Here is a 23,183-nt window from a genome sequence, read left to right on the forward strand (position 1 = left end):
CAAAAGCATGGCAGCATCTTCTCCTTGTGTCTTCTGAAAGCATTGCTGGAAATAGTGCAGAATAAAAGGGAGAAAAGAAATTCCTCCTGAGTAAGCAGTGATTTGTTCCAATGCAGTGGTTCTGTTGATTGTGTGTACTGTATGCTTATATAGCCACACAGGGCTGTGGCTGTGAAAACAATAAACAGGAGTGTCAGCGATAATCTGGCTATTAACCTCTCAGCATTACACCACCCCAGGCCTAAGCAGTGCAGTGATGGATGGGGCTCCGGTCCCAGTGAATTCCCCCGGGCATTTCAATTACAGTTTGGATAAGCGGTCTAACAACTATTAGGTTTAGCTTTAAACCATGACGTTGGTTGGAAGACAAATCTATCTTTGTTCGGTGGTGACCTTCATTGTGTGGCAGAGTGACAGGCCACTCCATTACTCACTCGCACCAGTTTAACTCAAGGGAAGGCTGCCGTGAGGATTAGAACAAGATGCAGCAGGAGAGCGCAATGCCACCTCAGTGGGTCGCAGTGTAAGGCCACCTTAGTGTGGTTCTCCACAGCTCCACCTCCAGATAGGCAGGCGTATCTAAGTGGGATATAAACCACAGCTAGACAATCGGGCAGGGAGCTGTGTCAGCATTGCGTGGCCTGCAGAGGAATGGGTACAGGTTCAATCTCTGCTGAAAGGTAAAGAAAAGAAGCACTGCATTTAGACTGTGGAGCCTCCTTCAGGTGTCTTCATCATACCTGAAGAAAGCCCCAAAGTAAACACCTACAGTAGTGCTTCTTTTCTTCACCTTTCAGCATAGAACGATCCTTTACCTGTTCCTTTGAAAAGACAACTAGTAATGCAAATATAGTCACAATTTCTCCATATTAAGAAGCCAATCGGGCATTGCTTTCACCCCAAGGTGATCAGACTCCTTTAGAACAGAAGCAGAAAGTGTTACAGCTATGCACCTTAGCAAAGGTTCTTTTAGGATGCTGTCTATTCTGTTGACTGTTCACCATACAGGTTTCATCCTGGAGGAGAGGGAAAAGAACTCCACCCCAAAATGTGTTCCTCAACACTGTCTCACGTGGGAAGAGATTTTATTGTGGCTACTCAAGACTTACAACAGGCAGGGAAATATTGGAGAAATATACCCGCATGTCTGGGATTTGTTGACAAGCAGCAGATTTGGTTCGGGGTCCCCCTCTTCTGTTACCATGGTTACAGGTGCCCATTAGGACCCCCCCCCCAGCAAAGGAGGTGAGAGCTGGGGGGAGGGGTGAGGGCAGATGTTCTGTTCATTCTTAAATATCTGCTGGGCGGCTGGACCTCTCTCTCCTGCTAAGCACAAAGTGTTAAATCCATCTAAATGCTGAAAAAAATGTTTCTGTCCTGAAATAAACAAGTTGGTTTCATATCTGAGCCCCATCAAAGAGTCTTGCGTTCTTCGCCAAGAGACCTTGCGCATCTTGCAGCTCATCCCCCGTCACCTCTCATGTGTAATAACTTTTGATTGTCTCAGTGACATCCGGATGTTTCATATTTTAGATATTACGTTTCCACTATCTCTAACTCTTATCGTGTCTTAAAAATAGAAAGAATTTCAAAGTAACGGTTTGTAATTCCACTTATGTAACAAAACATTTTTCATATTTAAGGAGATATTACATAAAGAACAAACTGGATATACAATATATAGATGCATTATGTACATATATGCTTCTAAATTAGTTCCTTTGCTGTAGTATTAGATTAAGATATAGCTGGAATAATTAAACCATCAATCCCTTCTCTCTACAAGTCTACTGTGAATTAACATACAACAGTATTATGTGTGTTTTGCATGTCATGTATGACATTTTTAGTGTTATGTAAGTGACAGAATTATGTAATTACTTGTGAGGGATCTCTGTTTAAACCCGCAGAAAGGGTAATTGCAGATGAAATGTAATGGAGCAAATCTGAAAAGTAAAATCCTTTAGCTTGACACATATAAGTACACTGTAGCTTCAGTATGAAGTAGAAACAGCAAAGTAGCAGGAAAAAACTGCTCTTTACTAAGTAAAGATTTCAGGTTTGATGTTTCGTCTAATCATTTTTCTTTAATGCTGATTTTTATACAAACTGAGCACAAATACCTTAATTCTGTATTCTTTTTTATTGTAATGAATGACTTCTCATTCTTTTTAGCATATTTTTAGATATAATGTTTTTCCTCTTTTGATGCTTCATTACCTTTTTCTTTTAAAACATGTCAGTGCAGCAAAGGTGCTGAAATATGTAACGGGTAATATATTTGACCAAGTTGTCCCATTACAGCTCAGGAGGGGAGCAGTGTCCTGACAAGTGTCAGCAGGTAGGAGCGTTTGGAAATGTCCCAACAGAGCCCCTCCTGTGTCTGTTACACCACTGTGCATCATGGGGTCTGTTTTCCTGGTACATCCTCAATTTGGGGACATCATTCGTTAAACAGCACGGCAGAGATGAAGGCCATGCAAAGCCTCTGAAACGCGCGCTGGTGGCCTCCCGCGCCGCGGACAGGATCGGACGCCATCGCTGGAGAGGAACAAGTAGGTTCATTCCATGCTGAAAAAAAAGAAGAAAGAGAACACAACGTTTCGGCCGCTGAGCCTTCTTCAGGTGTCAACTGCTGCTTGTCAACAAATCCCAGACATGCGGGTATATTTCTCCAATACTTCCCTGCCTGTTGTAAGTCTTGAGTGGCCACAATAAAATCTCTTCCCGCGTGAGACAGAATCGCTGGAGACACTGCACAGCGGCACGCAGGCGCCTGACCCGCCGCAGGGCTCCTGGAGGAAACCCTGACGGACACCATGCCCCTCAGTCAGCCGAGTGCCCCCAGCTCTCCCGGGGGCCGAAGATGATATTATTCCCGCTCTGCACATCAGTGGAGCGCTGGAGGACCCTGCCCAGCTCCACCTGGAAGCCTCGCCACCCCGGCAGCACAGAAAGTTGACGGGAGCTGAAAGAACAGAAGAGCGTCACACGTGTGCCTCCTGGGCCTGCATGCTGGTGTGGTCGGGATGGGCTGACACCACCTCCTTCCGGGACCGAGGGGACAAATCGGCCGATACTGTCGGTGAGCCCTCCCTAATTAAACATTATATTACTGGCTCGTGAGATGGGATGACCCGACTGATCCTATAGGAAAGATGCCTTCCTAGGACTTGCCATCCCTGCTAAGTGTCCATTAGACCTTCTACCCCACCACTTTCATTTCAGGGGATTATATATCATTTAATTCAATTACACTATATTCAGTGGATGAGTCTCCAGTGCCTGGGTAGCTTTGGCTTGTTCGAAGCACAGCCACCCCAGGTACTTCCTCTCCACCAGTTGGGGTGCGATTGCTCTTGTGTACGAGGGTGTCCAGGAAAGATCTGGGCCTTTCTATAATTTTGGGGGTAGTTCAATTGTATGGCGACAGGGTAACATTCTAGTTTCATTGTGAAATATTTTTAATGGAGATACTTGGCTCATATTATATTGTTTTTTCCTTTGCTTGCAGTTTTAAACGGGATTAAAAAAAAAAGTTCAGGATACCGAGACCCGGCTTTGAAAGAAACTGTGACCGAGCCTGGGGATTCCGACACCCCACTACCTCCAATCTCTGCCCACTTTTATTTGGGCTACATTATACTCTGGGAAAAAAAAGGTGACTACTATTCATACAGATTCTGTTGATCTCACTTTGTCTTTCAGACACACCCAGAAATACAAAGGCACAGGGGCTGTCAGTCAGCCTAAGGGCTTAAAGGTAGAGAACCTCACTGTCATGAAATAAAGATACCAGAATATTTCTATTTTAAATCTACTGCTCAACACAATAAATGACATGTAGCGGAAGTGATACTGATATGATTAGGTTCCACTCTCTTTTGAACAGTGTTAAGAAATTTCAGTTGCTAATAGAAAAAAATATTTTAACCAGTATACATGGATACTTCTCTTCTCAGCATGGAATAAACCTTTACTTGTTCCTTTGTAGCTTACGCATGCTGACGCAGCTGCCTACTTGAACTACATGGATACATTACTGGATTCCAGAAGAACCACAACAGGAATAGCACCTGAATCTGCACACATTGATAAATCTGTTACTCTCGCCAGGGCAGTTTCTATGCTGGTGCAAAATACAGATTGAATCTTTTTTGAAGATACTGTTATTATTCAGAACCGATTGGCATTTACAGCAGCTGGATAAACATGGCCTTTTTAAGGATATTTGCTAGAAAAGAAAGATTAGAAACTGACCTAAAGGTACTCAGGTCAGAATTAAGTTGAGTTTTTCAAGGAGGGGCTCAATCTAGGAAATACTCTGGGAAAGAGGCTGGAACTATGTCATTTTCCTGTGAAGTCTTTATGACTGCGAGAGTATCATTACTCATCTGACTAAGTCAACAGTCCTGGAATAGAATCTAATGTTCTAGTTGAAGATTCAATTATCGTTTAGTAGTCAAATCAGCGGTATTTAATTCTAAGCCACATATTGGATTTATTTCTGTAAAAGTGATTATTTTATATTGAAAGCAATTAAGGAATTCCTCTGTGGTAATTAATACTTGTAATTCTCAAATAAATGTGCTAATAACAGCTGTTTTCTCAGATCTCGTCTCTGCACTGCATGTTGTTTTTTCTTTTTTTAATTCCCATTGACTCGTGTATTTTATCATACATTTGAAGTACAAGAAGACAGCTTAGCCCTTCTATAAACCAAGCCAAACAAGAGGGGCTGATATTCTCTTGCTAGTTGTATTTGAGTTGTAGCCTCTTTTTACAGTAATGTTCAGTAGCCATAGTATTAGCATCTAATTTCTGTGCGCATCTTTCAGGGGAATAGATCATTTTAGTTTTCCACACTGACGAAGCCTTTTATTTGGAAGTTGTGAGTTAACTGTATATGTATAGTGGAGTAGAAAGATTTTCGGGAAGACGACGAAAGGTACAGAACAGGAAATGTCGAGGAATTCCTTATGCAGCACAATATTGGGCTTCCTTGAATTAAGATCATTAAATGTGTGTAAGCAGACACATTTGTGGCACAGCCTTTGTTGCTGAAAAATAACACCCATTAAATGTCCCAGTGCTCCCCTAATGAGCCATCACCTGTACTGAGATGCTGTGTTTTCTCAGTCGGTACGTTAGTGTAAGAATTATCGTAACCCTTAAGTTAAAATGGGTGAACCGCTTAATTACTCATACAAATCAATGGTAAAAATTCGGGATCCATTGCATTTATATCAACACTTTTCATCCCAAAGAATCCTAAAGCACTTCACATAAAGCACCAGACCCACGTCCTTCCGCCCCTGACGGGGAAAACGTGGGAGCCAGTGTGTCCCCACGCCCCTCTACAAAGCCAATCGGATAGAGTAGGGAGAGAGCTGCTTCGCCAGTTTAATTTTGTGGGAACTTTAGGGGGCCAGATTGTACAAACCCAGAGCGGAATTTGCCCAGGGCACCAGGGTTAACGCCTTCACTTTTGCAGACTCCTCCGTGAGCTCGTTAACGGCCGAGCAGGGCGGACACCACCGGCGGCACCGCGTCCCCGGTCACAATACCGAGGCGCTGGGGCGGAAAGTCTGCTTCAGCAGGAGGAGAGGTGGCTGCTGCTTCACCAGCCCCACGTAGAGCAGCGAGCTGGTCTCCCATCGCAGGAGCCGCCCGGCCCATCTCTGCTGAGCCGCTGAGACCCGAGGAGCACAGGCTGCAAGGAGGCAGAGCACAAGCTGGGCGTTCACACGGGCTGTCTTGCGCCCTGATGGAAAAGCACAACTCGTACGATCAGCTATCAAAACAAACAAAAAAAAATCGCCTCATTCAAAATTCAGTCTTTCATCGGCAGATTATAAATTGCAGATCTATAAGATTTAGATTTCCTACTCAATCTAAAGAAAAGGGAAGAATAAAAAGTCTGGGTCTGCGTTTCAATAAACCATTATATTAAAATAACCATATTTATTCTGTTTGTGGGTCTCACAAGGTAAATGCTATTAGAACTTGGATTCAGTAAAAAGCAAAAAAAAAATCGCAATATGCATTTTTTTCCTTTGCTTTCTAAAGTGCTGTAATATAAGCAATGTTAATGTGTTTATTCAACAAATCAAGGTTATTTCTGTGCTATATTAATCAAATTAAATGGACGTTATGTATGAAATTATATCAGTTTCTAATTTTACTGCAAAGAAAATTTAAGAAATTAGAGAAAGCCTAACATGTTATCTATACAAATTGTGTACTCTACTTTCCCAAATAATGATTTCACCTTTAACATAATAATTCCTCTGACATTTCAGGTTTGGCACATTATCATTTTTTTGTTGTTATTTACATATTTTTTACAGCGTTTTTCTGTGGTCAAAATAAAATCAGAGGCAAAGATGGAGCTGAATTAAGTAATGCACACTCATTTCCTTACAAAATGCCCTGATTCTTGTTACTCGTTGGTTTAATCAGAAGAACATGAGGGAGTTTGCACAGACGTGGACTGTATTAGGAACATTTTAGTTCCTGTGCTTTTTCACTGGAAATTGATCTGAGGATCTCATCCAGCAGTGTCTTGGAAGAAGTGATGCAACAACACTGCAGGGTGTCTTGTCCCCGACTCTCACACTCATTGGATATAGATGCGCCTCCTGTTGCCACTTTTAAACAGGACACCCTTCCTTCTACAACGTGTTGTGGAACAAGCTTTTAGGTTTCATTGCCGATGAGTTGACTGAACCATCAATTACCTGGCACAAACCTGGGACTTGTGGGTCCCAGGCTCCCCTTCAGTCTTGTGCTGCAGGCCACCCTTAGGTGAAAGGATCTTACATCACACTGTGCCACACAACCTGAAGCCTCAAGTCATGTAAAAGGTGCTTACAGCAGCTCAACTTCACTCATTGGCCAAACGATTCTGTTCGCCAGTCCCCGGCGTTGCTGATATTTCATCGTGCATGTGTCAGTTCGCATGTGAGAGCCTAAAGTCCACTGGGTGCCAGTATGCCAGTGCCAAACTCCTGCCATTTCCACTCTCCCGATTCAGTAGTGTGGCACCCTTGTAGCAGAGTGATATCTGCAGTGGTGTACCCTCTACTGCACTGTGTAGGAGTGTTTTCTCCTGTCTCAAATTGAACACACAGCCCTGATCCGCTCAGCTCTTTCTGTTGAACAGAATAATTTCATAAGTGTGACATAAGTGGTGTTGATCATACCTGATATTGCGAGTGAGTCTGGCCCACGAGCGCTTAGTCACATACTGTATACGATGCCTGGCTTGGCACACCTCAACAACATGCCAGCTGATTAAAGGGTTGTTCTCACATTAGTATCACAGTTTGATTATTAGCACAGTAAATTACACTTCTTACTTTTTATCCCTTTCTTTTTCAGCTTGTGACACAGGTTGTTACAAATTTGTTATTTTGATTCCACCTTTAGGGGAAATGTGGTCACCCAATCTCTCCACAGTTCAGACGCAGAATAGCAAACAGTCGGTCAGGACAGTTTTTCCTTTACTTTGTCCCTCCCAAAGGAAAAGAGGGACTTCCCAGAGGTGTGTAAGGTACTTCATGCGTGTCCTTCAGCACATACAGTTGTGTGCCTACAGAAACTGCAAGGACACAGACTGCCTTTAACATCAACCCAAGCCAGTGTACAGTCAGAAAACTGGTCCGTCGGTATAGCGAAGGGTTTCTCTGATGTTTCGGCCACAGAGGAAAAAAAAAAAGAAAAACAAAACCGTGAACAATAATTCGCATTCAAATGTTTTCTCCTTGAGGTAGTTCATACCTGTTAAAGAACAGAATGGGGAAGACATGAGGAATGAATTGGTAAAGGCTACCCTTCCTGTACAGAGCAGCTCTCACACCCCCACTTTAGAGAAGGTACCCCTCAACACCAGCACAAAAATGACATCGAACAAACTCCCTTGTTAAAGGGAGGGTTGTCAGATTTTTAATTCAAGAGCCTAGATGTCGTTTTATCTTCCGCTCTGCACAGGTTGTGATTTGGCAGTGTCAATGCTCTGTGTGATCCCAAGCAAGTCAGCATTACCTTTTTTTTTTTTTAGCACTTTACAACTTTTCAGTAGCGCCCTTGCGAGTTTACATTATCTTTACCTCATGCACTTTTTTTTTTTTTCTGGGGGAGCCCGGAGTTTTAAAACTAAGACAAATCACAAGAAGCCACGAGAAGTTAAAAATCTGTCGACCGCCTGGGCCAGTATTTATTTATTTTTTAACCCTGTAGTGCAGCGATGTCCTCACTACATCCTTGACGCAAATAAATATTTGCAAGTTGAAAATGACCGCCGCCAACGCGAAGCCGTAAAGCGAATCTGCGCGTCTCTTGCAGACGAAAACGCTAAAAAGCGGGAAACAAAATTGCACCGAGCGGGCGAGGCGCAGTCCGGGCCTGTGAAGAGACGTGATCGTGGCGAGCAGAGTACTGGTCCCTTTCGTTTCACTGAATTCCGCACCCGAGTGTTTGATGTTCCGGGTGTTGGGTGTTGAAAGAGGGAGAGACGGTTTCTACAAATGGAGATCCTACAGCCTTTATCGTTGATTCACTGGCAGCCTGTTTAATGTGTTTGGGCTATTGACGGCGGCGGTTGTTTACCTAGACTTGAAGACTCGAGTCATAAACTCGGTTCAGGCCACTCTGTTACTTTTTTTTTATTACTAGTCGGGCTTTTGACGAGTTTATAGTCGGCAGCCAGCGCTTTGTCGGGGCCCTCTATTTATTTAATACAATTGTGCCGTGAATGGAGAAAAAATAAACAGACGGACTAAACATACGATTCTTCTTTTTTTTGTGGTGAAAACCCTGTGTTTGGATACAAAAGGGGGACGTTTTCACCGCTGAAAGTAAATTCTTTTGAAGTGGAACTAATCATCTGAGGGATGTTTCTCGTTGTCCTAACAACGCAGCTGAAATGGAAAGAGCCTCCCTTTTTGTTGAAGATATGTTTTCTTTCTTTCATTCAAAACTGATGATGATACTAGTTTCACGCCCTGTCCTCTCCCATTGTCGATCCAAACTTTTTTGTCGAAAAGTCTTTACTTGGAGACGCCGAACACACGGCAGGTGACTCCTGCCCCGTGACGTCAACACTCCGGCCTTTGTCCGGCGCTCTTAACGCTTTTTAATACCGTTAGATTTAAAGCAATAGGCTAGGACTAGCGAGCGCCGTGTCACCGGGACCAACAAGAATTGAGATGCTTAAGAATATTCAACGTTCACCCACTTTTTGCAATAAATTAGATGTGCCTTTATCCCGCAGAATATGCTGTGGGAATGAAACTAGGAACTGCTGTTGGAAACCTCACAACAGAATCAATCCGCAAGGCAGCTGTTTATCAGACAGGACAGACACCACCAGTTATAATAACAATAACACAAAGTATATACATACACATCAAAACAGCACTACAAGAGTGAGCGACTGATTCTGTAAATGGCTGTGATGGTTAATACTAGACAAAACTTAAAGCACCACAATATAGGCTTATATAACACTCGCTTATCCTCGTACTTCCAGACAGCACTAACGTTTTAGGAGGAAAAGACGCACGTCTTGAGTAAATTTAAACAACATGGGCTTTAACCCCGCTTCCCAGTGACGGAGTTTGTGACGCTGGTTTGATCATTAGTTTGTTTCCAATGACCACTGGACACTAGGGCTGAAACCACTGACTTCCAAACAACTGAACAGCAAGGCCATTACCTAAACACTTCGCTGGATTTGGATGCTATGTAAAACTCTCGCTACGCTTGCTGCAACAGGCCTTGCCTATATTTAAGATGTGCTTGGGGTTTGCTCTTTATTCAGACAGTAAAGACAAGTAGGCTTGTTAAAACAGCGTCGCCAGGAGCCGTTTAGTAGGTGTTTCGGCTGTGAATAGCCAGTACAATGCAGGAATTAACTTTGTATGGTAATCGAGGCGTACGTATGCTAATAAATGAGCTCGCAAGGGCACGTGGGTAGGCGAATAGCCCACAGTTCTGGAAGAGAGGAGCATGTGTTTGAGGGGCGATACACGTAGTGTCATGGATCAAAGACGAATACGGGAGACTCATGGTCCAGGGAAATGTTAAGGATTTCTTGGGACAGTCGCCTGAGCAAGAGGACAAGCTTGGTAATGCGAGGGCGGCAGGTATTCTACCCAGCAGAGTGTTAAACCTACTTTTAATTAAAGTGAAATGTCCAGAATGGAGATGACGTTTGCAGCACGCAGACGTATGTTGGATGTTGTAAGACAAGGAACCTTGTTTACGTCTATCTGAGACAAGAAATGCACAAAAAATCAGGTGGGGATATTTAATAATAATGGGTGATGTGATATTCATACAGTATTTTAAGCAAACATACTAAACCACTTTTTTATTTAAAAAGGGCTTTGTTCATTACCTTCCTAAACACTCTCAAACGCATAGGCCCCAGATGCAGGTAAAAAGATTGCATCATTGAGGTCTTTCGGACCTTCAGTTAAGAATCTGTTCTTCCGAGTGATACTTCTCTCTTTTTCAACCACGTTCACTGAGTGATAAACTGCGGGTCCTTGACTGTCTCACTAACCGAGGCGCTTTACAGTCGCCCTGGGGCACTGACTTCAGCTGTCGTTATGCTGCTAGAGGACTGAACTCGTGACACCAGTGACCAGGCTTGTAAATTGTTCAAAACAAAAACAATCATCTGCTACAGTTACATCTATAACTATAGGCTTTATTGCAAGAACACCCTTGATAATGTTCTGTTAATCGCCTGAGTTTATGATATGTTCCTTGTCAGTATTCGAACTTCTGTTAAGTAATTACAATGAGGAACAAATAAATACTGTCCCGAGACACTTTCGCTGACCGCGTTCAAAGGCAGCTCAACACTTTCTTCTTCAGAAGGGCTATTTAATGTATGTCTCCGTTTGTCCCTTTGCATCTACTGCCATATTCTAAACCGTGTTTTTAATTGTCCTGATTCTGTTATCCCTCACTGCAAAGCACTCTGAGAAGCTACTTTTAAAGGCACTATGGAAAATAAAAGTTTATTATTATCCCCATATTAATATTAGAGGTCTTTAATTTAGCTTTAAAAAACATAATTTCATGATTTTGAATGAGTCTGGAGTAATTTTCTGAGTTGGATCTGATGTTTACACGTATATCTCATAGATTTTGCCCTGTGATGGACTGGTGTTCTGTCCAGGGTGTAGCCTGCCTTGTGCCCGTTGCTTGCTGGGATAGGCTCCGGTTCCCCCCTGACCCTGCATTGGAAGAACTGGTTAACCCATTAAAGCCGTTATGTGGTGAACATACTACAGATGCTGGGTAATTACAACGAAATTTACTTTCCTAATGTAAGATGGCAGATGCTACCACAGAAGGACAGCGCGCTTTTTCGTGCAGCGTGCCTACTCTGTCTTATTAAAGCTCAGCCCGAGAATCGGTTAAAATGAACCGTTTGACAGTAAGCGGGGATTATAGACGCTTTGGGGAAATGCGCAGGTGTGAAAGCAGATTGTGCTTTATTACCTGTTTAGGAAATTGTTCCCTTGAGATCCTGCGGGAAATCAAAGTGTTGGGAAAAAATGTAGGCCGCTCTCCACAAGCATCATTCCGCATGATGGCAGGAACGTCTTGCGTCTTAAAGGGTCGTGACAGAACGACATAAGAACTCAAGAGCAGCAGCTCAGGTCAAATCCCTCATCTCCTCGTTTTACAGGGTCCTTATCAGTATGTCATGTACTCACACCCGAAGAAGGCTCCACGGCCGAAACGCTGTGTTTTCTCTCTTCTCTTTCCAGCAGGGAGTAGACCTGTTACTTGTTCCTTCGCAGCCTGCGCCTGCTGACGCAGCCCGCCACCTGAACTATTTCATGAGGTACGTGCGCTTGGTTTCCGACGGTACGCCACGCAGTTGTGCTCCCAGTCGTGTCGCCGGAGAGTCACCAGGCTCGCCCGCCCGGTCTGCCTGTGTGCCCACCCTGATGGGGGTCACGCCCGAGGAACGGGCAGCTGCTGTGGTCAGTGCTGCATGTCCGATGGTGAAATACCTGACAGGTACGTTCGAACTGTTACAGAGCGCCAGGGCGCCACCCTAGGGCTACACTTCTCCCTCGGGTGAAGGTCAAAGTGCAGTATAACCCTCTCAAAAGCCCGAACAGGGCCTCGCGCTTGGAAGGCGGGCCGGAGTGGTGTGGGCATGACGATGCCCGTACCCCTGTCTGCATCATGCCGCCGTTGGTCATCTCTTCGGACAGTTACAGGATATACCGACGGACGAGCCCTCTGTCTCTGGGGCGTGTTCCCTGGGAGCTTGTCTTCTCGGAGATGGTGAGGCTCTACAGCTCCTCCAACACGCCTCGCACCAAGGCCTGTCGGCTCTCTCTCGAGAGGGGAACCAGGCGCCCCGAAATCTCATTCAGACCCTGATGAGGTAGGTCGGAGGACGTATTAACAGGAATGTAACCTTTTCCACTACGTGGCTATGTGGGGAGTTGTTAAAGCAGGATGGTGTTCTTAGAAACCGCGTTAAACTGAAGTCTTGAGCGCCTTTCAAATACTACACTTCAAAACTAGAATGGCAATTACTTGTGCTCTTCTGTCAGTTTGAACACAAACGGCGGTCTTTTTCATCATCATAGAATAAGGCAAGGCTATTTTAAGAAACTGAGCATAAAATATTAAAACTGCTATTTCCAATGCATTACAGCACCCCGGAGGATGGAACACTGTTCTTATGCTGAAGTATTTATCCTTGTGGACTGCAGAACGAGTGACGTTCTCTTTTCCCACATCAGCCAGCATTGAGCTGCGCGCAGGAGAAAGTCACTTGAGGGTGTTGAGCCGAAGGGTCTTTCAGCTCTTGTGTGACTTGCGGATGCCGGTTTAAGCGGAAGAGTACGCCCCGGGTGGTGCACGCGCCGCAAGCGCGAATGTGAGTTTGTGACGTCACCGCACCCTGCCTGCGGAGAGCTATTGATGAGCTTCGGGATGACGCCATCCGTCGGGGGAGTGTCCCACGAGGGCCTGTGACGTGAACAGCAATGAATGACATTATTCATTCATTACATTCATGACATTATTTAAGATAAAAGTTCCCACAGAAGACGTCTCAACAAAGTTAAAGTAGGACTTTAACATAAAACTTACATAATGTATTGTATGCCCAGCCGGTGGGCTGGTTTGCATGTTTTTCTTAAATCTGGAGATGCTGCTGCGGTCTTTCATGCACACAGCCTGTATTCCAATGTGGGTCGTGTCTCCCTACTGTGGTCTCGGTTCGGTCTGATAACTAAATCGTCTTTAAGCTGTTTTGTACTAATCACGTATTCTGTTAAATAAAAAAATAGATCAATAACGCACATTAAGTAAAATATATCAAATTAAATCCTAAAGCGCCCAGGATAGATGTCTTATTATTTTAAACATAAATATAACAAACAGAAAGATGTTTATATTTAAACATTATAGAGTTGCCTCTATTGAAACCGCAGTACCTCATAGCACCCCACGCCATTATTTTGTTCTCTAAATGCTTCAGGATTTCATCGTCAGACAAAAAAAAAAAATCGATTTAAACGACAGAATTGAGAGATCTATAACAAAAAAAGGGAGAGACCAGAGTTTTCCTCTTCTGGGTTCATTAAAATCAGCTATGTTGAGAATATATGTCATGCTTCTTGTTATTTTCATGACCAAATCGTGCGTGACATTTGTTTGCTGAAGGAGCTGAAGAAAGCCCTTGGCGTGAATGTATAAGACACAGTATATTTTTTAATTCTTGCACAACATGCGGTATCTGGTTGTCGCCACAGCAGACGGAAGACAGAGAATGTACACTTGGAGTGTGCCAGTTGGCTCGAGATCTCGAAAACACGAGACAGATGCAGCACGATTCTAATCTTAATCGCTCCAGACACGAAGGTCATTCTCTCAGGGACTGGGTGTTTTATTTGTTGCTTTAAGGAAAACCTCAACTCCGGATAGTTAATATAACCCCTGAGCTCATTTAGAGACCCAGAATTAAAGTACAACGAGGCTATATTAGGAGTAGGAGCCACTCTCCAACTGAAATAGGTCTTCTCAATGTGAACTACTCCCGATGTGAACTGGAGGGGACGCTAAAGGCGTGAAGGTATTGCGTTTATATAAGACAGAAAACAAGAGCGTTTCTTGCTCCTTTTGAAGAGTTAATCCGTTAATAGCAGAAGCCCTCTTCAACACGAAATTAACACTCAATATACGTAAAGTGTACAGCGCATTAAAAATCCAAGCGACTTAATCACAGCCAAATGTCAGATGAATGACGAATGGACATTAATTATCTGCGATACATGCAGGTATTCTGTTTCTTAGTCAGTGAAGAGAGCAGATCTAAAGTTAAGTCCTGCCATTAGGTTAAAACGGGTGTAAATGGCTCCAAGTTATTTGTAAAAGGTGTAATGCGACAGCATTAAATATATTTACCCAGGCTATTTATTTGCCACGGATTACTGTGACGCTACAACAAATGAGCTGTGCGCACAGCTCTCGGGATTAAAAGTGCATTTCACTCTGCGAGTCTCACCGCTGCTGGGTTCAAGTTTTCCTGTTTCCTATTAGGTGCCAGGCGTTAATTTAGGTCTACTTGGACAGGATAAGGCATCTCTGCGTCATGTACATTTATACTGTATACCCTTAACCCCAAATGGGTATTAAGTAATTTGCTGCAGTATCGTATGATTAACCTGTGAGTGTACAGTATATACCGTGGGTCACACAACCTCCCTCTTCACTCATGTCCGACAGGCACACAGCCTTGCACAAGCTCCACTGCAAACTTTAACTGTTACATTACGGTTTCCTCCACTCATACACTCCCACCCAACTAACACCCAGCCCGCGAGTAAAATCAACACCCGACCCGCGCGGTGACATCACAAACCGCCAGAGCCCTGTACAGATCTAGTCTGTGAAATTCCGTGTCTGCGTACTTGAATGTCATGGATAGATCTCTTGTTATCTTAAGACTGTAGGCTTCCACTGCTTTTAGGCGTGCTTATTGAATAGGATTCGTGGCTGGCTGTCACGTTTTTTAAGTAATTGTGAAAGTTACGCATAAGCATTATGCAAATGACGCCATTGGACGATAAAGGTGATTCTGAAACGTATTTGTCGCAACTCGCTCGGTGTCCACTAAAAATCAGCTCTTACTGTAGGCAGCTCTTTCCTATGAAGTGGGCATCTGGACCATCAAAACTGTGCACTCGGCGGTGTACTTAATCGCGAGGAGCAGAGACCGTTCCAGGCCTTGTCCGAAAAAGCTGCAAACCTTCATCAACATTAGCACTTTGATTTTTAATTTTATTTCTACAAAGGTGTTTTTTTTTATTCCGTGGGATTAAACATGACTTTCGTCTGACATGAACTGGGAAGAGGAGAAGACCCGATTGGCGTGTGAATGAAAAACAACAATTAGGACGGAGGTGGAATGAGAAATAAATCCCATTTTTAATTTTGCTCACTTGGGGTCTATTTTTAGGTGAAATGTGAAGTGCGCTTTGATGTCACTATCTCGCAGTCACCACCCTCTCGTGTCAGTTCTTTGATTTTTCTCCAACATCTTGTAGCTAAAAGTCTTTCATACCGCAGTTTCTGTTTTACTTATCAAAATCACTGAGCTTAAGGGCTTAGATGATATTTATGATCCATGACTTTCAGCTTCTCCGACTTGTATTCTGATGTACTGTACATCATTTTAAAGTTGTACTACAGGCCTCAAACTCGCGCTTGTTTGAATGATATCCTAATTATCCATTTTAACTGGGTTATAAATACGTGAATGTAATCGTCTGCTACAATTCAGTGAAGTTTGGGCCACCAAAAGAAGTTTGAATAGTTGGTTTCGATGAAACCGTATTCATATGTTGTTCTTTCTATTGTGCTCTGCGTTCTTTATAATAATTTATAATGCGCACGCAGAACAAACTCTTGGGTGACGTCTTTATAGATTTCATTTAGCATAGAGCTGGCGAACACAGGAATTAGGATTCGACGAACTGGTTGAATTGGTCAATCAGACATCTGAAGTTAGTCTGAGTGGGGTTTATTTCAGACGACCCAATGCGGTACCATGGGAGACAGAGGAAAATGCATCTTCCTGTCTGCCCCAGGCAGACAGAGGGACATCGGGAATCGGCCATCGCCGGGCCTGGACCTGTTTAAGAATGCAGTCAGTTAACTGCAGATACAGGACGCAGATACACGGCATTCTTAAAAATTTATATTGAAAATGTTTTTGATCTGGCACTGCGAGTACTTTCAGCAGTCTGCTGTCGCCTAGCAACTGCAAACAAAGGCAGGGCACATTTCGAGTTTCCCGCGGAGAGGCGGTCAGGCGGCGCCTTTGATCTCGGACTGGAAAAATAGCTGACTGGGCACTATTGCCATTTGCCTTTCATTTTTTTTCTTCTTCTCCCCCCCCAAAAAAACGATTCGAAACAGCCAAATCTTCATCTGTCCAGAGCATCGACCACTCCACGTTATCAACCATGGAAAAACGGTTTATTGAAATCGTTACAGTTTTTGACGGCGGCTTGAGTTTCATATTGTTGGTTTTTGTACAGGAGATGTGAACAAAATGGCATTAATAAATCATCTGTGACGTCCGTGTATTTCATATCTGAAAGACGGTTTGCTAAGAGAGAGAGAGAGAGCGATCTGTTTGGAAATATGTCTGGTGATCTGACAATGTTCACCGTACACGTATATAAATGCTTTTAGACGCCTCTCCTTTCCTCAGAATAGAAAGTATGAAATAAATCTCATTCATAACTCTACAGGCTGATGCCGAACTCGACTACTCCCCCTCCATGAAAGTTACGCTGCGCGTCTTTTGATAGAGTGGAAACTACTTACCTCCTAAGTAACTGGGGACGCCTGCAGTTTTGAGACAAATAACAGACCCTCAATAGATTTTAGAGGTCACTCACTCAGAGAAATAGGCCCTAACCCCCATTCATAATCCGAAATGCAATCGACACACACACACCAAGCTAGGAACTTGTGACAGAAGCCTAAGAAAATCAGGGTTTCACTGAGGCTAAAGATATAACGTCTGTACGCTTCATTAGAAGGATAATTTATTCCTATCTACATTAAGTGTTGAAATCCTCACTAATTTGTGGCCTTAAACCATAAAATTGAGTGACAGAGTTTTTGTAAATCTGAAGTAATCTTTGTCAGTTTCTGACAAATTATCCTTGGAATGGTGTTTTTGACAATATAACTTTCCATTATAATAAACTATATATATATATTAATTTAATGAGCTAATTCCTTGGGCAGATTGTTGTCACCAAGGCACAGAACTATGATTAATGTGCCTCTTCATATTAAAGACAGTAACTGAAGATCTTTGATTTAATTAATTTAACCTCAGAATGGAGACATGATCTCCACCCTTTAAAGCAAATATTTTAAAAGTGGTTTATAAAGGACAGTCTATTGCTTATTGTGGTGTTATTGAGTGTTAGCGATCTTAGCGGATGTTTGCAAGACATGTAGGTGTCACAAATCCCAAATGAGAATGAAGTGTCCCCTTTCCCTCAGCTACATGAAATTAATAATGAGTGACCCAGATAACACTTGTCATGTACGCCCTAGCCCTACAACATTACAGGTCAAATGTAGTTTATTTTCTCACATGAATGACAATGCAGCCTTGAACAGTAGGGGCCTGGGCTCTCCAGGACATATGTGAGATGACAAGGTTAAAGGTCACTGAGAAACACTTACTGTGCTTAATACTCGATTTATGTCACGTGTAATTGCTACTATGTGTCCGTAACATCAATTCCGAACAGCCACGTGACGGATGAGGAAGCTTCCCAGATTTCTTTTTCCATTTTCAATGCAGTGAAACCCTGCCCTCCCAGGTCGTGCAGATAAACCACATACTGTATGTAAAGTGTGTGTATGTGTGTGTGTGTGCGCACGTAACCACGCACCGCCTAAACTGTTTGGAAAAAGTGAATGTTGTACAGAAGGATTGGGGGTGTGGATTGTCATTCTCGTTTGTTTTTTTTTTTCATTGGGGTTCAATTATGCTTTTTAAGTGTCTGTCTCCAATGTTTGGTATTGCAGATTTTATTTTTAAGACAGAAAATCTGTTCAGGGATCCCAGGATTTTTAGTTACTCAAGGGTGTCAATGAGGGAAAAACCAGTTCCCACCCCCAGTCCTTCTGTAGATCATTTGTCGTTTCCAAACTGATAGGTGGGAGTGTGTTTTCATGTATATTTAGCAGCAGTTGTATCACTTTGGAAAACGTGCCCCCCCCTCGTGTGTTTATATTGGAATGTTAATGCCTGGAACATGTATTTTTCTATCCACATATTTTATAGTAGTTTGCTCCTTCACTCTTCCCATTCATACATCAATTCAATAAAATGATTTTTTTTGTGGAATGGCAAAAAAGTGCAATTCAAAAAATGTCTCGTAATTCAATTGTTTTTGTGTAGAGTGGTGCAACGTGGAAAAGCAGCTCTTCTCTAGCTGCTCGTTTGACTCAGCTCGTTAAAGCGCAGTATTTCTAAAGTGCACCTGGAATTTTGAAAAGGCTCGCTCTCTAAAGGATATTGACTTTCATCTGAAGAGCAAATAATTACCTTTTCAGGATTTTGAAATAAGAAGTGCTGGTAAGTTAAGAATATCAATGCATAATGCACTGACGCCAAACTGCTGTAAGAGCAGGCATGGGTAACTCAAAAGCTTTTCTTTCCTCTTTTGCACTAGATCTAACGGAACAAGACTCACAATGGTCATGGCTTGGAAAATCTCACTTTCCAACATGGGAACGTTCTTCTGATGCCCGTCAAAGGGAGGCTCGCTGGTCTCCTTTCAGATGGACAGACACAAGATGGAAGACTCCCTTCTTCCATCACACCACGCTCTCTTTCTTTTCAGGGTCCGACTTTCAACACTCAAATGGCCTTTAAATCCGCCAGAGCACAAAGTCCTCCATTTCAGGACAGGCTTGCACCAGGAAGTCCACTTTCAAAGCATTTTGCTCCAGTGCAAATTTAATCTGATCTTTCTCAGAATAGAAACTACATGCTTCCCAAAATTTGAAGTGAATAAAGATACTTGTTTTCCTCTCCTGTTTTGTTTCCAGACTGATCAGCATCTTTGTACTCCTACAAAAACATTCAACAGACATTTTACCAAATGGTCTCTGCATTCCATACCTCTGGTAGAGCACATTGCCAAACAATCTCTTGGACACTGAGAACCAGTAGAAAGACATCATTAAAAATGACCTGATAATGGATTCTGGATGTCAAATACATCTATAAAATAAATAATGGTTAACGTGAGGAAGTTGTGCTTGTAGAAATTCACTGATATCCAGGGAACCAAGCTGGAAATAGAAAAGCAGCCAGTACAGGTCAGCCTGCTTCTGTTTTTTCTATGTAGAAAATGTGGCCTGGACTGGTGATATGTTAAGCACTTATCAAATCTGGTAGACTTTCATGACATTTACATGCATGTGCACATAAATGAGGTAGATAAACAAGTACTCTACGTTTGTATTCAATTGGATTATTTCACAGTGTGGAATCATGTTCCCAGAATGCTGATACACTGCATTAGAGTTTGCACTTTTGCTGTACAGCTTGTTTCCTTGTTTGATCATAAACCTCCCACCAATGAGCACTGACAGTCCCTGCTCCTGAAGGCTTTGAAGGGCTTGCAAGGTCACGGTTTTAGAATATTGGCTGCAAGAACAGCCCGCTATCTTTGTTCTTCCACAAATCCATTCTGCACAACACAACACATTTCTAACCAGAAAACGACACCCAAGCATGGCAAGAGCAGAAGTTAATTCCAGGGGGGAGAAGTAAAAAGAAACATAAGAGAAAAAAACATTTAGGCTGTGGAGCCTTCTTCAGGTGTGACACTGTAACATGCCCTAGGTTGGACACTTTGAACCATAGTGTGCTACTTTCACATGTGATAACCTCAATCCTGTAATTTTGATGTGCCTACTTTGTCTGTAATGCTTAACACTTGTAACCATGTTTTTTTTCTGCCCTGATGCACCTGCCATCATGTGCTGCCTTCTGCGATTGGAAAAGAAATGAAGAACGAGCTCCTGTAATTAAGAAGAAGGGTGGTCCAGGTAAGAAGCACCAGAGAGACTATGACCTAAAAGATTCACTTGGTTTTCAAATCAGATTAATCTTCATTGAAATCTATTGTGAACTGACAGTCGTTCTTCACATCAACATCTAAAACAGACCATATGTCAGGAAAACGCCCCTCCCTGTGGCCCATATGTGCACAATGGACATTCTGTGTGGCACAGAAGGTACCCGGATTAAATGCATGGACAATGCACGTCCTGGATTAACTCTGGCACAGGCGGGAAAGGTCTTAACGTAACTGAGTTTAGTTGAAGGTATGTCTCTGTTTGGGTGGAGCACCATAAAAGCGTGCATTGAGCCAGGTCAGCAGAAAATGTAGTTCATCATTAATGGTGTGAAGAAAACCCAGGCACATGCAACAAAATGCTGGCTCACAGAATTCTTCAGAAATGTCAAATTCAAAAAGTCAGCTTCAGTTCCCCAAAATAATCTTCAGTACACAAAATACATTTAACATACCAGAGTCATTGGGGATTAATTTTGCCAGGCAGGAAAGGTGATTAAAGGATTTATGCCTTTTAAGCCCACTTACAGATTCTTCCCTAATTGCACACCGACTTGTATGTTTTAGTTTCTATGCCTGTTGCTGGTATGACATAAAGCCCTTCACATGCGTGGGCTAAGCTTCACGTATTTGTGATTGAAATAATGAACAAGCAGCCCTTGCGTTACCCATAGGTTTGAATTTTGTTCCAGTTTTGTCCATTGTAGCGGCTGACATATCGGTTTAGTTTCCTGCCTGGCTACAGTGTCAGCCTTCTTACTGTTCAGAAGCAGCCACTGCAAGGGCCCTGGGACACCGAAACTGTCAGCCCCAGTGGTATTTGCCGTCTCTCCTGGTGTCCGATTGAGATTTCGACACTCGGAAAAGAAACACAAGCCGAACGTTGCTTCTGACTCCAGACGGGTTTACTCCTACGTGAGCGAGCAGCCCCCAGCCCGTCCCTAATCCAGTGGTGACTTCAGCAATCGGAAGCCTCAGTAAGAAATGTCCGCTAGGTGCTGCAGTTGCAGTGTGTCGTGTTGCATTGTGTAGCTTAGAGACGGGCAACCTGTGGCCTGAGCATGACACGTGAATCAGGTAAAATAAAATAAACTATTCATCCTACTAACACTAGAGATGTGTTCAAAGCAGTTCACCCGTACAAAAGATGTCTTAAAGATGCTTGTGATCTTTCAATGTCTTGTTAATCTTGTGACGGGGGCTGTGGGGGGCAGTTGTAAATGTGGCACTCCACACAATTCAGATTGTGCACAATGTATTTTACAGCAGGGATGGTTATTGGTCTCCTCCCTTTCTAATATATTCTGGTACTGCCGAATATTTTTCATGATTTCGAAATTTCTAAAAGCTGATATCTTCTATTTATCATTGCCTCGTATGTGAATGTTTTATTTCTTGTTTTGTATTTTGGATACAAAATTGAAGGCCAACCGTGTGCAGTTCCTGGAGTACCCATGTGAATGCTTCTGACATGTTTTACTCACGCTTTCCTTAAAAAAGTTTCAGCAGTAGAGGAAGCGGTGGTTTATCTCATCCTGCACAGCGCAACACTTTTATAACAGCTGTCTTCATTCTCACTGAGGAGCAAGAATCTGACCACCAGGGAAACATGTTTCCTTTCAAAGCTGAGACCTGGTCGTACAAAGCGTTTAGGTGCTGTCCCTGCTCTCTCAGATCTCCTGTATAATCAATGGGCCCAATCCATAAGAGAAGACTAGCCAGGACAGCATCAAAGGCCCCCTGCCTTAGTCCCTATCACCCTGCACACCAGTGGGGTCATGTGCTCTGAACAGCCTCCCCGTGGGATGACCATGACCATGGTGGAAGAACAGAGTGACATGTGATCCCTCTCACCAGCCACATCAGCTGTTTCCCCTGCTTGTGTCAAAGGTTCAGCCCCATAGGAACAATGTGGGTCAACAGTGGACCCGATGAAGAAGTCATCACCTTCTCCAAATCCAGCTCAAGGGTGATATTTATATTCCCCTTCTGTTTCAATTAATTTAGAAAAATATAAATACAAGTCTCACAATGAGATGCTTAAGGGATACTCATTATCATTTAGTTTTTTCTAATAGAGGGAATGATTATGTATTAATTCACTCTTTTTGTTTATTTTGTGCCTAAGTGGAAATGCTTTATCATGACTGAGTGGAGGTAAGTAATAATTACAGATGAATGAATTTGTTAGGATTTGGGAGAATTCTGGCTAAATTCAGTGAGGATAAGATGCATTGTCCAAAGAAAAAACTTTGCTACTTGAAGGTGAAATTATTAAAGAGTTATGATGCTGTTTTGGTCTGGAGGACAGCATTGCTTCAGACAGGATCAGCTTCTGTAAGTAAATCAAGGTTGAAGCACATCTGATGTCTGTTTGCGTTCAGGGGTCTGTATTGAGAAAACCGGCGCATTATCGGAAATTCTGCAAGTGTTAAGACACAGAGATCCCTTTGCTCTTTCTTGTTTCCAAACACAATCCAGTCCCTTAATCTCTCTCTAATAAAACATTTAAAGATCCCAGTATCTGGCTCTATGGAGAGCTTACCACAGCCAGACACTGAATCACATTTTAAAAGGGCTGTTTTTAAAAACAGTGCTCAGCACCTACTGTATATTTCAATATTTTTCATAGGATTTAACTTTTATAAGTAAAAAGCATTAAAGTCTGAGCACACGTTAGACAGAGTCACGTTATAAATGGGTCACTATGAAAGTGCAGAGTAACAGTGGCAGTTATTACGATACAAAAGGGAAATATGCACGAATGCCGTAGCTCAGTGCTATAGCTCATTTCTAAGCAGGGTGGCAATCTTCAAGGCAGAAAAAAACATTGAGCCTTTATGTGGAGTCCCGGAATTTCTTGCATCGGTAAACTACCAGCAACCAAAGAAGATGGGGCAAATAGCCGCCTTTTACTTCTTATGATCTCAGAAGGTGTCGGGGAAGAACAAATTCCAGTGAAACCAGATATGGATTCAAAGTCGAGACACAGCGAACAGTCTT

General features: G+C 42.9%; 2 long non-coding RNA genes across 4 annotated transcripts in view; one reads left to right on the top strand and one right to left on the bottom strand.

Moving 5' to 3' along the window:
• Positions 1 to 1,146, top strand: part of LOC148654051 (uncharacterized) — a 77,067-nt gene extending 75,921 nt beyond the window's left edge. The window contains exon 3 of the long non-coding RNA XR_015924929.1: positions 1,009 to 1,146. This is a non-coding gene — a long non-coding RNA (uncharacterized LOC148654051). The remainder of the gene's footprint in view (positions 1 to 1,008) is intronic.
• Positions 1,147 to 2,060: 914 nt separating this feature from the next.
• LOC148654054 (uncharacterized) overlaps positions 2,061 to 23,183 on the bottom strand; it is a 55,785-nt gene continuing 34,662 nt past the window's right edge. For all 3 annotated transcript variants that reach the window (XR_015924927.1, XR_015924926.1, XR_015924928.1), the window contains one exon: positions 2,061 to 2,968. This is a non-coding gene — a long non-coding RNA (uncharacterized LOC148654054). The remainder of the gene's footprint in view (positions 2,969 to 23,183) is intronic.

This window comes from Lepisosteus platostomus, chromosome 10 (assembly GCF_059453375.1).
Source record: "Lepisosteus platostomus isolate fLepPlt1 chromosome 10, fLepPlt1.hap1, whole genome shotgun sequence".
Lineage (NCBI taxonomy): Eukaryota > Metazoa > Chordata > Actinopteri > Semionotiformes > Lepisosteidae > Lepisosteus > Lepisosteus platostomus.